The sequence below is a fragment of the Salmo trutta genome, chromosome 2 (assembly GCF_901001165.1).
Source record: "Salmo trutta chromosome 2, fSalTru1.1, whole genome shotgun sequence".
NCBI classification, from domain to species: domain Eukaryota; kingdom Metazoa; phylum Chordata; class Actinopteri; order Salmoniformes; family Salmonidae; genus Salmo; species Salmo trutta.
Genome location: NC_042958.1, coordinates 10,588,716 through 10,602,984, shown reverse-complemented (window position 1 = coordinate 10,602,984; position 14,269 = coordinate 10,588,716). Strand labels below are relative to the sequence as shown.

Sequence of the window (14,269 nt, the reverse complement as noted above, 5' to 3'; positions counted from 1 at the left end):
GTGACCCCTCTCCCCAGACCTGGTCAAGGTGACCCCTCTCCCCAGACCTGGTCAAGGTGAACCGTCTCCCTCTCAAGGTGAACCGTCTCCCTCTCCCCAGACCTGGTCAAGCTGAACCGTCTCCCTCTCCCCAGACCTGGTCAAGCTGACACCTCTCCCTCTCCCCAGACCTGGTCAAGCTGAACCGTCTCCCAGACCTGGTCAAGCTGAACCATCTCCCTCTCCCCAGACCTGGCCAAGCTGACCCCTCTCCCCAGACCTGGTCAAGCTGAACCGTCTCCCTCTCCCCAGACCTGGCCAAGCTGACCCCTCTCCCCAGACCTGGTCAAGCTGAACCATCTCCCTCTCCCCAGACCTGGTCAAGCTGAACCATCTCCCTCTCCCCAGACCTGGTCAAGCTGAACCATCTCCCTCTCCCCAGACCTGGTCAAGATGACCCCTCTCCCCAGACCTGGTCAAGATGAACCGTCTCATTCTCCCCAGACCTGGTCAAGGTGACCCCTCTCCCCAGACCTGGTCAAGGTGACCCCTCTCCCCAGACCTGGTTAAGGTGACCCCTCTCCCCAGACCTGGTTAAGGTGAACCGTCTCCCTCTCCCCAGACCTGGTCAAGGTGAACCGTCTCCCTCTCAAGCTGACCCATCTCCCTCTCCCCAGACCTGGCCAAGCTGAACCATCTCCCAGACCTGGTCAAGCTGAACCATCTCCCTCTCCCCAGACCTGGCCAAGCTGACCCCTCTCCCCAGACCTGGTCAAGCTGAACCGTCTCCCTCTCCCCAGACCTGGCCAAGCTGACCCCTCTCCCCAGACCTGGCCAAGCTGACCCCTCTCCCCAGACCTGGTCAAGCTGAACCATCTCCCTCTCCCCAGACCTGGTCAAGCTGAACCATCTCCCTCTCCCCAGACCTGGTCAAGATGACCCCTCTCCCCAGACCTGGTCAAGATGAACCGTCTCATTCTCCCCAGACCTGGTCAAGGTGACCCCTCTCCCCAGACCTGGTCAAGGTGACCCCTCTCCCCAGACCTGGTTAAGGTGACCCCTCTCCCCAGACCTGGTTAAGGTGAACCGTCTCCCTCTCCCCAGACCTGGTCAAGGTGAACCGTCTCCCTCTCAAGCTGACCCATCTCCCTCTCCCCAGACCTGGCCAAGCTGAACCATCTCCCTCTCCCCAGACCTGGTCAAGGTGACCCCTCTCCCCAGACCTGGTCAAGGTGAACCGTCTCCCTCTCAATGTGAACCGTCTCCCTCTCCCCAGACCTGGCCAAGCTGAACCATCTCCCTCTCCCCAGACCTGGCCAAGCTAATGGAGGCAGAGCAGTCTGTGAGCCAGTTGTCCAAGGAGCTGGACGTAAAGGAGCAAGAGCTGGAGGTGGCCTCCAAGAAGTCTGACAGGGTCCTGTAGGAGCTCACGGTCAAGGCCCAAGCGGCCGAGAAGGTCAAGGTGAAGGTTCAGAAGGTGAAGGACAGGACTCAGGCCAACGTGGATGACATCAAAGTCAATAAGAAAGTGGCAGAGAGGAAGCTGGAGGCAGTCCAACTAGCAGCCAAAGAGGCTGCGCTTCAGGTACAGTAGTGAACCCGCACCATCAGTAAAGTAGTGAACCCGCACCATCAGTAAAGTAGTGAACCCGCACCATCAGTAAAGTAGTGAACCCGCACCATCAGTAAAGTAGTGAACCCGCACCATCAGTAAAGTAGTGAACCCGCACCATTAGTACAGTAGTGAACCTGCACCATTAGTACAGTAGTGAACCCATACCATTAGTGGACAACTAACCGATACAGCATTTATTTTCCACGCAAAGCTTTAGCTGAAAATGTTCTGGGTGGCACAAGGTAACAATGTTTAACATCTTCCTTCAACAGTATGACCAGAGCCATCTGTACTGTGGATCTGAGTATGACGTTTGGGTATGACGTTTGGGTATGACGTTTGGGTATGACATTTGGGTATGACGTCTGGGTATGACATGCTAACCCCATGAAGACACTCTTTCTAAAATGTCTCACCTACACAGAGCAGGTAGGTGGCACCTTAATTGGGGAAGACGGGCTCGTGGTAATAGCTGGAGCAGAATTAGTGGAATGGTATCAAATACATCAAACGCATGGTTTCCGTTCCAGCCATTATTAAGAGCCGTCCTCCCCTCAGCAGCCTCCACTGCACCTACAGTGTGGCTATAACAAGTTTCGAAGTAAAGCCCCTCTGCAGGTCATTATTAGCCTTGTCCTTAAATATAACGATGCCATTCACTGTCTGTCAGTGTGTGTGGCTTCAAGACAGGTGCCTCCCTGTATCTTAACTTTTATAATGGCTCTAGAGTTTCTTCCCTAACTGTCTGCAGTCATCTGCACACATTCACTAGGGAACACACACACACACACACACACACACACTGAGGGGATTAGAAAGTCTGTCATTCACAGGCAGTGAAATATGGACACCAGGGGAATTCCCCGGCATGTAAGATTGTGTGGCAGTGTGAAATAGAAACAGATGTGCCAGTGAAGTCAAGGAATCTGATGTCACAGCCATTTGTCCCATCAACTCTCAGAGGAACATGGTGTTTTTGAAGTTGCAAAACCACATGCGGTCTGATATGACTGACTGAATTTCTTCTGTCCAATCTGTCATGAGCCTTTTAATAGATGTTTATCAAATGAACGTCCTTATTTTAGACCAGGGTTATTCAACTACCAGCCCTCAAGGGCTGAAGAACTGCTGGTTGCATTTTTCGACCTGGAAGTCTATTGTTAGATTGGTCAATGCCACTGATAGGCCACAGAGTCAACACTGAATCAGTGTCTGATTATAGGGGAAGAATGAACATCTGATTGTGTTCCTGTCGTCCAGGCCTGGAGTAGAATAGCCCTGAATTAAAACCAAAATATAATTTAAACCTAGTTGTTGTCAATTACTACCAATACATGTGTGTACTCTTGTACCGTCATGGCATCAGGACTCTATCACTGAAGAGGTAGCCGTTTGCACTGTACCTGGACTAGAGGATTACAACCTGGAGGCATCCAAGAGGATATTGGCTATGGGGTTGGCCTCTGCTCCTGGACTGAAGCTATGAAGGACTTATTTTTCATTAACAAAGAAGTCATTCCTTTGAAGGTACACTACTCTGCAACCATGCACCCTTGGATGAAGGGAATATACAGTGGGGTCCGAAATTATTCACACCCTTGGTAAAGATAAGCAAAAATTACATAAAATAAATCATTCAAAGACTGAGATATATTGTACACTCAAAACATTTGGGAAATTATATTCCTTTATTCTAATACAATTATTTTTATTCTCAAAAAGGTAGTCGTCAAGATTATTGACACCTCTGTTTTTAATACCTTTCACTACCTCACCATGCGAGGATAACGGCACTGAGCCTTTTTCTAAAATGTTTTATGAGTTGGCGAACACATTGGGAGGGATCTTAGACCATTCCTCAATGCAGAATCCTTCCAGATCCTTCATATCCTTCATCTGCGCTTATAGACTGCCCTTTTCAATTCAAACCACAGGTTTTCAATGGGTTTCAAGAGACTGATATGGCCATTGCAAAATGTTGGATTTGTTGGCAATTAGCCATTTCTATGTGGATTTTGATATGTGCTTGGGGGTTATTGTCTTGCTGCAGGATCCACTTGCGGCCAAGTTTAAGCCTCCTGGCAGAGGAAACCATGTTTTTGGCAAAAATATCCTGGTACTGGGTACATTTCATGATGCCATTGATCTTAACAAGGGCCCCAGGACCAGTGAAAGCAAAATGGCCCCCTCTCTATCAGGAGCTGGAGTCAGAGCATGTGAAGCACTTGGAGGAAGTGACGTCCAACAAAAGGAAGATTCAGGAGGATAGCCTCCTGTACAGACTGACCAGCACTGAGGGCCCTATAGGTGGAGGACAACCCCCTCATCGAGGTCCTAATGGTCAGCAAGACCACAGCAGAGGAAGTATGTTACAGGTACTGTTGCAGAGCTATTTGGGTTGTTAATTGGATTCGTTCTGACATTTCTTGATTTTTTTCTAAATGTATTTATTAAATTATAATTATTTGTGTACGTGTTTGTCATTTTACTGCATTGCTAGGGCAGGTTACGTGTGTGTGTCTCCCTTCAAAATCTTTTAAGTAATGCGAAAAAATATCAAATCAAGCTACAATGCAAAACAGATTTCCGTTTACAGGTCCACATTTCCTTCCTATTCTGTCATATGATAAGTATGATACAAAAGGCTGCTTTGAAAGAGCATGACATTTTCAAACACATTTTTAGGCATCCCAATATGTTTTTCAACTAAGATTCGTGAAGACACAATAATCCAACAATGTAATAGAATTGTTCCAATGAGTGAGAAATGAACAGTGGCCGCTGAGAGGTAAAGATCAACCTGGCCAAGGAGCAGTACCGTCCGGTGGCCACACGGGGCAGCATCCTGTACTTCCTCATAGTAGAGATGAGCCTCGTCAACATCACATCATGTATCAGACCTCCCTACACCAGTTTCTGGTCAGCATCATGTATCAGACCTCACTACTCCAGTTCCTGGTCAACATCATGTACCAGACCTCACTACTCCAGTTCCTGGTCAACATCATGTATCAGACCTCACTACTCCAGTTCCTGGTCCACATCATGTACCAGACCTCACTACTCCAGTTCCTGGTCAACATCATGTATCAGACCTCACTACTCCAGTTCCTGTTCATCATGTATTAGACCTCACTACTCCAGTTCCTGGTCAGCATCATGTACCAGACCTCACTACTCCAGTTCCTGGTCCACATCATGTATCAGACCTCACTACTCCAGTTCCTGGTCAGCATCATGTACCAGACCTCACTACTCCAGTTCCTGGTCCACATCATGTATCAGACCTCACTACTCCAGTTCCTGGTCAGCATCATGTACCAGACCTCACTACTCCAGTTCCTGGTCCACATCATGTATCAGACCTCACTACTCCAGTTCCTGGTCCGCATCATGTATCAGACCTCACTACTCCAGTTCCTGGTCAGCATCATGTACCAGACCTCACTACTCCAGTTCCTGGTCAGCATCATGTACCAGACCTCACTACTCCAGTTCCTGGTCAACATCATGTATCAGACCTCACTACTCCAGTTCCTGTTCAACATCATGTATTAGACCTCACTACTCCAGTTCCTGGTCAACATCATGTATCAGACCTCACTACTCCAGTTCCTGGTCAGCATCATGTACCAGACCTCACTACTCCAGTTCCTGGTCCACATCATGTATCAGACCTCACTACTCCAGTTCCTGGTCCGCATCATGTACCAGACCTCACTACTCCAGTTCCTGGTCCGCATCATGTACCAGACCTCACTACTCCAGTTCCTGGTCAACATCATGTATCAGACCTCACTACTCCAGTTCCTGTTCAACATCATGTATTAGACATCACTACTCCAGTTCCTGGTCAACATCATGTATCAGACCTCACTACTCCAGTTCCTGGTCCACATCATGTACCAGACCTCACTACTCCAGTTCCTGGTCCACATCATGTACCAGACCTCACTACTCCAGTTCCTGGTCAGCATCATGTATCAGACCTCACTACTCCAGTTCCTGGTCAGCATCATGTATCAGACCTCACTACTCCAGTTCCTGGTCAGCATCATGTACCAGACCTCACTACTCCAGTTCCTGGTCCACATCATGTATCAGACCTCACTACTCCAGTTCCTGGTCCACATCATGTATGAGACCTCACTACTCCAGTTCCTGGTCAGCATCATGTACCAGACCTCACTACTCCAGTTCCTGGTCAACATCATGTATCAGACCTCACTACTCCAGTTGCTGGTCCACATCATGTATAAGACCTCACTACGTCAGTTCCTGGTCATTTTTTAGAACCTGTTGATACAGTGGCATTTCCATAACGGAAACGAGTTTAATCCCAACCTGACTACTACCTTATGTTTAGGATAAACTGTGGAGCAGAACTTTAACCAGGTCACCTATCTATGATTTTTAACAAGACAATTTCAACTTAACCCTTCAATTAACATATCATATAATCACATGTATCGATATCAGTTAGTGTCTTTTGGAGACAATTGACTTGTCAAGAATAAAATCTATCCCTTTTCTTTTATCACCCAAGTAGGGTAGTGATCTCATAGTGTCTCTCTCACATGCGACTTGGCCCACCCACAAGGTGTGTAACTGAATATCTCAGACCTAGTTCAGCTTACTTCCCACTGCTGACTTTATGCATCCAGATCTATTTTAGCCCCCTGAATTTCCCTTCGCCAATGGCATTAGGACTTTCTTTGATATAAGGTACACCAGGTTGTGTTGCTCTTATTTTATTTATTTGTAAAAAAATGGGGGGGGGTAGATCACCTTTAATATTGCAGATAGATTGTAGTTTCTATCAATGTAGTTGTCTGCATAAATTACAAACTCGTATATATTTATTTTATATATATTTTCCATTATTATTATTATTTTCCCCTAACCCTAACACCCCTCACCTAATTGTAGTAAACTAATGGACAACAACACTTAGGCTTCTACTTCCAGCTTATACATACTATATACATTTTACAGACACAGTATATTTTACATTAGTTATCTATTGTTTGTTTTAGTCCCATCCTTCAGCTACCCTCAACCCCTCACATCTATCTCTGAACACCATCCAGTCCCATCCTTCAGCTACCCCCAACCCCTCCCATCTATCTCTGAACACCATCCAGTCCCATCCTTCAGCTCCCCTCAACCCCTCCCATCTATCTCTGAACACCATCCAGTCCCATCCTTCAGCTCCACTCAACCCCTCCCATCTATCTCTGAACACCATCCAGTCCCATCCTTCAGCTACCCTCAACCCCTCCCATCTATCTCTGAACACCATCCAGTCCCATCCTTCAGCTACCCTCAACCCCTCCCATCTATCTCTGAACACCATCCAGTCCCATCCTTCAGCTCCACTCAACCCCTCCCATCTATCTCTGAACACCATCCAGTCCCATCCTTCAGCTCTCCTCAACCCCTCCCATCTATCTCTGAACACCATCCAGTCCCATCCTTCAGCTACCCTCAACCCCTCCCATCTATCTCTGAACACCATCCAGTCCCATCCTTCAGCTACCCTCAACCCCTCCCATCTATCTCTGAACACCATCCAGTCCCATCCTTCAGCTACCCTCAACCCCTCCCATCTATCTCTGAACACCATCCAGTTTTGATTTCTACTTAGTGATGAGGATGGTTAGCTGCCATACTTCCATCTCATAATGAACCCACTATTTTCTCAGCAAATTTCCTATGAGTTGACTTCTTCACCCTCCGACCCAATTTGTTACAAATTAGCAATGAATCGTCATATAGGAAACATCATCATTGTCAGTCTCTCTACTGTGTTTGTTGCAGTTATTCAATGAAATAATTATTGACCCAGTAGTAGTAGGCATATTCACTGTGCAGCGAAACATTACAGAAGATGCTATTACTTAAATCATACCACAGCATTGTTGAATACTCTGATTGGCTAGAAGGGCATACTAGAATAAGCATTAAAACCATATAGTTGGAAAAGATATCGGGACACCTTGCAATCATGATGTAATATGCACCTACACATGCAGCCCGTATTTGTTACAGAAAGCTAATCCAACAACCACACAAACTGAAATTGGATACATTGTAAACGCAGGCCCAACGAGGAAAAATGTAACTATCAATCCCTTTGGATGAGTCTGGTCAATATCCAGGCCTTCGGACCTTCTCACATCCCTGAGGTGTGCGTAATTCCCTGGCAATGCACAGTATATCGTGTGTTGATGCTTATGTAATGTACAGAACCTCAGGGTTTATACCTTACATGCACTACATGACCAAAAGTATGTGGACACCTGCTCGTCGAACATCTCATTCCAACATTGTGGACATTAATACGGAGTTGGTCCCCCCTTTGCTGATATAAAAGCCTCCACTCTTCTGGGAAGGCTTTTCACTAGATGTTGGAACATTGCTGCAGGGACTTACTTCCATTCAGCCACAAGAGCATTAGTGAGGTTGGGCACTGATGTTGGGTGATTAGGCCTGGCTCTCAGTCGGCGTTCCAATTCATCCCAAAGGTGTTTGATGGGGTTGAGGTCAGGGCCATGTGCAGGCCAAATCCAGATTCGTCCGTCGGACTGCCAGATGGTGAAGCGTGATTCATCACTCCAGAGAACGCATTTCCACTGCTCCAGAGTCCAATGGCGGGTAGCTTTACACCACTCCAGCCGACACTTGGCATAGCACATGGTGATCTTAGGCTAGTGTGCAGCTGCTCTGCCATAGAAACCCACTTCACGAAGCTCCCAACGAACAGTTCTTGTTGCAACAGAGGATAGATCGGTAGTCCCGTTCTGTGAGCTTGTGTGGCCTATCACTCCGCGGCTGAGCCGTTGTTTTGCTTCTAGACGTCGTTTCCACTTCACAATAACAACACCGACAGTTGACATGGGCAGCTCAGAAATCTGACAAACTGACTTGTTGGAAAAGTGGTGTCATATGACGGTGCTAAGTTGAAAGTCACTGAGCTCTTCAGTAAGGCCATTCTACTGCCAATGTGTGTCTATGGAGATTGCAAGGCTGTGTGCTCGATTTTATACACCTGTGAGCAACAGGTGTGGCTGAAATAGCTAAATCCACTATTTTGAAGGCGTGTCCACATACTTTTGTGTGTGTATATATAGTGTATATGTATAGCTAGTTAGACAAATGAAATGCATCTCCTCCTCCCCTAGGAGGTGCTTCCCTCGACCTAAACTATATGGAGCCCAAGCCGAACACAGGATGCAGGACATGACGTAGCTCGGCCTGGTCCATCTGTCCAGCGTGCCCCCTTTCACCCAGCTGCTGACCAAGGTCACCCACAATGACCCCCGAGGACGCCCTGGTACCTGACGGGTACAACACCATCCTGGACACCTTCAGGAATCAGATCCAGAGCTGGTGCCCCGACCGTACCATCGCACAGGTGGGTGAGGGTGGGCCTACCTGTTGTTATTTATCCCTCACTTCCGAATTGGGTCAGAGTCTGCTCATTCAACATTTCCTGTGCTATCGGCAACAATCTATTTCAGTTTCAACAGAAGATTCTTAAATGAATGTGGAAAAGTTTCATTATCTATGTCTTCTAGTCTAATATGTACATTTGCATATCCGTTTATTTCCGAGGTACTAGTTTGTATCTACCCCTCAAATCAAATGTAATTCTTTCACTACATCAGCCAAGCTTGAACACATCTTCATGAATCTTTCTTTGAGTCTAAATGGTGCCTTTAATCTTTTGCTGCAGCTACTGTGCCTGAGAAATAAACATCCATGAAATTATACCAATCAGGGACTAATTAACTCTTATTTAAATCTAAATAAAGCCGATTGCTGAGTGATGTCATTTGAAAGGCCCATTTACTCGGTAACCATGGAAACTCTGGGGAGAGAGAGAGAGAGAAAGGCACAGGTGCACTGTAATCTTTTACAAATGCATCGTTACAGACAAGCACCTCCCATTTCGGTTCGAACTTGGGAGGGAACTATAAAAAGCCTCTCTGAAATGAGCGAACAGCTGACAGCCCACATAGCCAGAGATTACCAGTTCAAATCCCCCATCTCTCCTCAACCAAACCATTGGCAAGTTACACAAACCTGACTGTGTAGTGGAGTGGGTCCAAGTGCTTTTAACACTGAGCAAATGTTGTGTGTCTGAAGAAATAACAACTGTTTGATGATACGATGTGCTGTAATGTGAAATCATAATTTGAGGTCAGGTTAATTATGGTTTCGAAAAACTATTTAAAAATGTATCGGTTTTGTCAACAGCATATGCTCCTTCCTGAACTGAAATGAATAGACATAACAGCAAGGTAAGGGTGGGGTGGTACTTTCCCACTTTTGGATAGCCAGAGGAACTAAGGCACTGAATTCCCATGTCAAATCTGATCTGAGCCCTCGACTTTCGAAATGCCACCGACGTAATGAGGGGAGGCAGCGTATTACATTTTGACACACAGGACAGGTGGAAGCTGAGCTTGAGGCCCTTTGCCAAACATCCCCTAAAGTAGGACTAATCCACAAACCTGAACCCTTTTCACACTACTGAGCCAAACCAGGCTAAGCCCAGCAGAGGTGTACTGGGCTGGCCTGGTCACTCAGCCACCATAGTTTATGGATCCGTGCTGGAAAGAACAATGTGAAAAGAAAATAGCTGAGCCATCGCAGTATTGTCCATGTCTGCTCCCTACGGTGTTAATCAGGCACTGCATGCTCCTGAAACTGGGATGAAGTTCCCTCACAGTGTGGGTGCTGTAAACAAGCTGATTTTTAAAAGAATGTTTCATAGATTTAGTTTATGTTCTCCACACAGTTTATTCTCCTTTAGTCAGTGTTGAACTCTGTGGCTTCCCCCTTTGAGAACACCTGTCTGTGTCTATTCTGCCAGCGCAATGCTGGCCATGCGTCACGTTTCCAGTCCTCTATATTTATAGAACACGACTCACACTACTGCTCCCTATGCTCCTAGGCTGCAGATCCTCTGTGTTGAAGGCTGCAGATCTTCTGTGTTGCAGGCTGCAGATCCTCTGTGTTGCAGGCTGCAGATCCTCTGTGTTGCAGGCTGCAGATCCTCTGTGTTGCAGGCTGCAGATCTTCTGTGTTGCAGGCTGCAGATCTTCTGTGTAAAACGGCAGTTATTTTTCTTTAAGTTACTATTTACTATTGACCTTATTATCACCCTGAAATATCAACTTTTCACAAATAAAAATAGGTGGATTCAAACATGTAGATTTTTATTTCACTATTCTCTGTCATCTTAGAACCCTATGTTAATGTTTTACGTCTACAGTTGAAGTCAGAAGTTTACATACACTTAGGTTGGAGTCATTAAAACTCGTTTTTCAACCACTCCACAAATTTCTTGTTAACAAACTATAGTTTTGGCAAGTCGGTTAGGACATCTACTTTGTGCATGACACAAGTAATTTTTCCAACAATTGTTTACAGACAGATTATTTCACTGAAAATTCACTGTATCACAATTCCAGTGGGTCAGAAGTTTACATACACTAAGTTGACTGTGCCTTTGAACAGCTTGGAAAATTCCAGAAAATGATGTCATGGCTTTAGAAGCTTCTGATAGGCTAATTGACATCATCTGAGTCAATTGGAGATGTACCTGTGGATGTATTTCAAGGCCTACCTTCAAACTCAGTGCCTCTTTGCTTGACATCATGGGAAAATCAAAAGAAATCAGCCAAAACCTCAGATTGTAGACCTCCACAAGTCTGGTTCATCCTTGGGAGCAATTTCCAAATGCCTGAAGGTACCATGTTCATCTGTACAAACAATAGTACGCAAGTATAAACACCATGGGACCACACAGCCGTCATACCGCTCAGGAAGGAGACGCATTCTGTCTCCTAGAGATTAACGTACTTTGGTGCGAAAAGCAAAGAACCTTGTGAAGATGCTGGAGGTAACATGTACAAAAGTATCTATCCACTGTAAAACGAGTCCTATCTTGACATAACCTGAAAGGCCGCTCAGCAAGGAAAAAGCCACTGCTCCAAAACCGCCATAAAAAAGCCAGACTACGGTTTGCAACTGCACATGGGGACAAAGATTGTACTTTTTGGAGAAATGTCCTCTGGTCTGATAAAACAAATATAGAACTGTTTGGCCATAATGACCATCGTTATGTTTTGGAGGAAAAAGGGGGAAGCTTGCAAGCCGAAGAACACCATCCCACCAGTGAAGCACAGGGGTGGCAGCATCATGTTGTGGGGGTGCTTTGCTGCAGGTGTCACGTCCTGACCCTTGTAAGATGTCATTTTCTATAGTAAAGTAGGTCAGGACGTGACGGGGGGTGTTTTGGGTGATTTTCTATGTTTTCTATTTCTATGTTTAAGTTCTAGTTTTTCTATTTCTATGTTGTTTTTTGGGGGGTTGATCTCCAATTGGAGGCAGATGGTCCTCTAATTGGAGATCATATTTAAGTTGGGTTTTTTTCTATTGTGTTTGTGTTCCGTTTTGTTGTCTGTTGCCTGACGGAACTGTTTGCTGTCATATTTGTTTCTTTGTAAAAGTGTTTAGAATAATCATGAGCACTCAACACGCCGCGCCTTGGTCCCCTCTATACGACGCACATTACAGAACTACCCACCATGATTGGATCAAGCGGCGTGCCCGGGCAGAGATGGATACCTGGTCGATGAAGGAGTGGACCGAAAGGAGAAACTGGACTTGTGGCCAGGTAATAGACAGGTATCGTAGCCTGGAAGAACGAGAGGCAGCCCCCAATTTTTTTTTTGGGGGGGCACACGGGTAGTTTGGCTGGGCCAGGGGTGAGACCTGAGCCAACTCCTCGTGCTTATTGTGGTGAGCCTGTGCCTGCTCCTCGCACTCTCCCTCCAGTGCGCCTCCCTAGCCCAGTAAATCCTGTGCCTGCTCCTCGCACTCTCCTTCCAGTGCGCCTCCCTAGCCCAGTACGTCCTGTGCCTGCTCCTCGCACTCTCCCGCCAGTGCGCCTCCATAGCCCAGCACGTCCTGTGCCTGCTCTGCGCACCCGGTCCTCAGTGCGTCTCTCCAGTCCGGTGAGACCTGTTCCAGCTCCACGAGAAAAGCCTCCAGTGATAATCTATGGTGCGAAGCCTGTAGAGATGATCCATGGCACAAAACCTGTAGTGATGATCCATGGCCCGGAGCCACATAGAGATAATCCATGGCAAGAAGCCTGTAGGGATTATCCATGGTCCGGAGCCTGTAGGGATAATCCATGGTAAGAAGCATGTAGGAATGATCCATGGCCCGGAGCCTGTAGAGATGATCCATGGCATGGAGCCTGCAGCAACGGTCCCTAGTCCGGAACCTATAATGACGCTTCCCAGTCCGGAGCCTCCGGCGACGCTCCTCAGTCCCGGAACCTCCAGCGACGCTCCCTAGTCCGGAGCCTCCAGCGTCGGCCTGCAGCCCGGAGTCTCCAGCGTTGGCCTGCAGCCTCCAGCGACGGCCTGCAGCCCGGAGTCTCCAGCGTCGGCCTGCAGCCCGGAGTCTCCAGCGTCGGCCTGCAGCCCGGAGTCTCCAGCGTCGGCCTGCAGCCCGGAGTCTCCGGTGATGACCTACAGTCCGGTTCCTCCGACGATGACGATCCACGGTCCGGTGTTACAGAAGCAGAGGGATCTGCGGGTAGCACGGGGTTACGCTCCGAACCGGAGCCACATCCGCTGCTGGAGGATCTGCTGGATGGTAAGGTTCTGGGTACTGCACTAGAACCGCCATAGACAATTGTCACCCTCCCTACCCTGCCTTTTTGTTTTGTGGTTTCTTTTGTTTAGTTTTTTGTTGCATTCGGAGTCTGCACCTTTGGGCGGGGGTACCTTTGTAAGATGTCATTTTCTATAGTAAAGTAGTCAGGGCGTGACAGGGAGTGTTTTGGGTGGTTTTCTATGTTTTCTATTTCTATGTTTAAGTTCTAGTTTTTCTATTTCTATGTTGTTTTTTGGGGGGTTGATCTCCAATTGGAGGCAGCTGGCCCTCGTTGCCTCTAATTGGAGATCATATTTAAGTTGGGGGTTTTTCTATTGTGTTTGTGGATAGTTGTTTTCCGTTTTGTTGTCTGTTGCCTGACGGAACTGTTTGCTGTCGTTTTTGTTTCTTGTAAAATTGTTTAGTTTTCATTAAAGAATAATCATGAGCACTCAACACGCCGCGCCTTGGTCCCCTCTATACGACGCACGTTACAGCAGGAGGGACTGGTGCACTTCACAAAATAGATGGCAACATGAGGAAGGAAAATGATGTGGATATATTGAAGCAACATCTCAAGACATCAGTCAGGAAGTTAAAGCTTGGTCGCAAATGGGTCTTCCAAATGGACGATGACCCCAAGCATACTTTAAAAGTTGTGGCAAAATGGCTTAAGGAAAACAAAGTCAAGGTATTGGAGTGGCCATCACAAAGCCCTGACCTCAATCCCATAGACAGTTTGTGGGCAGAACTGAAAAAGCATGTGCGAGCAAGGAGGCCTACAAACCTGATTCAGTTACACCAGCTCTGTCATGAGGAATGTGCCAAAATTCACCCAACTTATTGTGGGAAGCTTGTGGAAGGCTACCCTAAACATTTGAACCAAGTTAAACAATTTAAAGGCAATGCTACTGTAACCGATGTGAAATGGCTAGTTAGTTAGCGGTGGTGCGCGCTAATAGCGGTTCAATCGGGTGATGTCACTCGCTCTGC

The 14,269-nt window shown here is 46.9% G+C and overlaps 1 long non-coding RNA gene across 1 annotated transcript; it reads left to right on the top strand.

Annotated features, from left to right (window-relative positions):
* Positions 1-3,353: 3,353 nt before the first annotated feature.
* On the top strand, positions 3,354-9,373 carry LOC115148111 (uncharacterized). Its single transcript, XR_003866587.1, has 2 exons — positions 3,354-3,969; positions 8,779-9,373. It is a non-coding gene; the product is annotated as an uncharacterized LOC115148111 (long non-coding RNA).
* Positions 9,374-14,269: the final 4,896 nt, after the last annotated feature.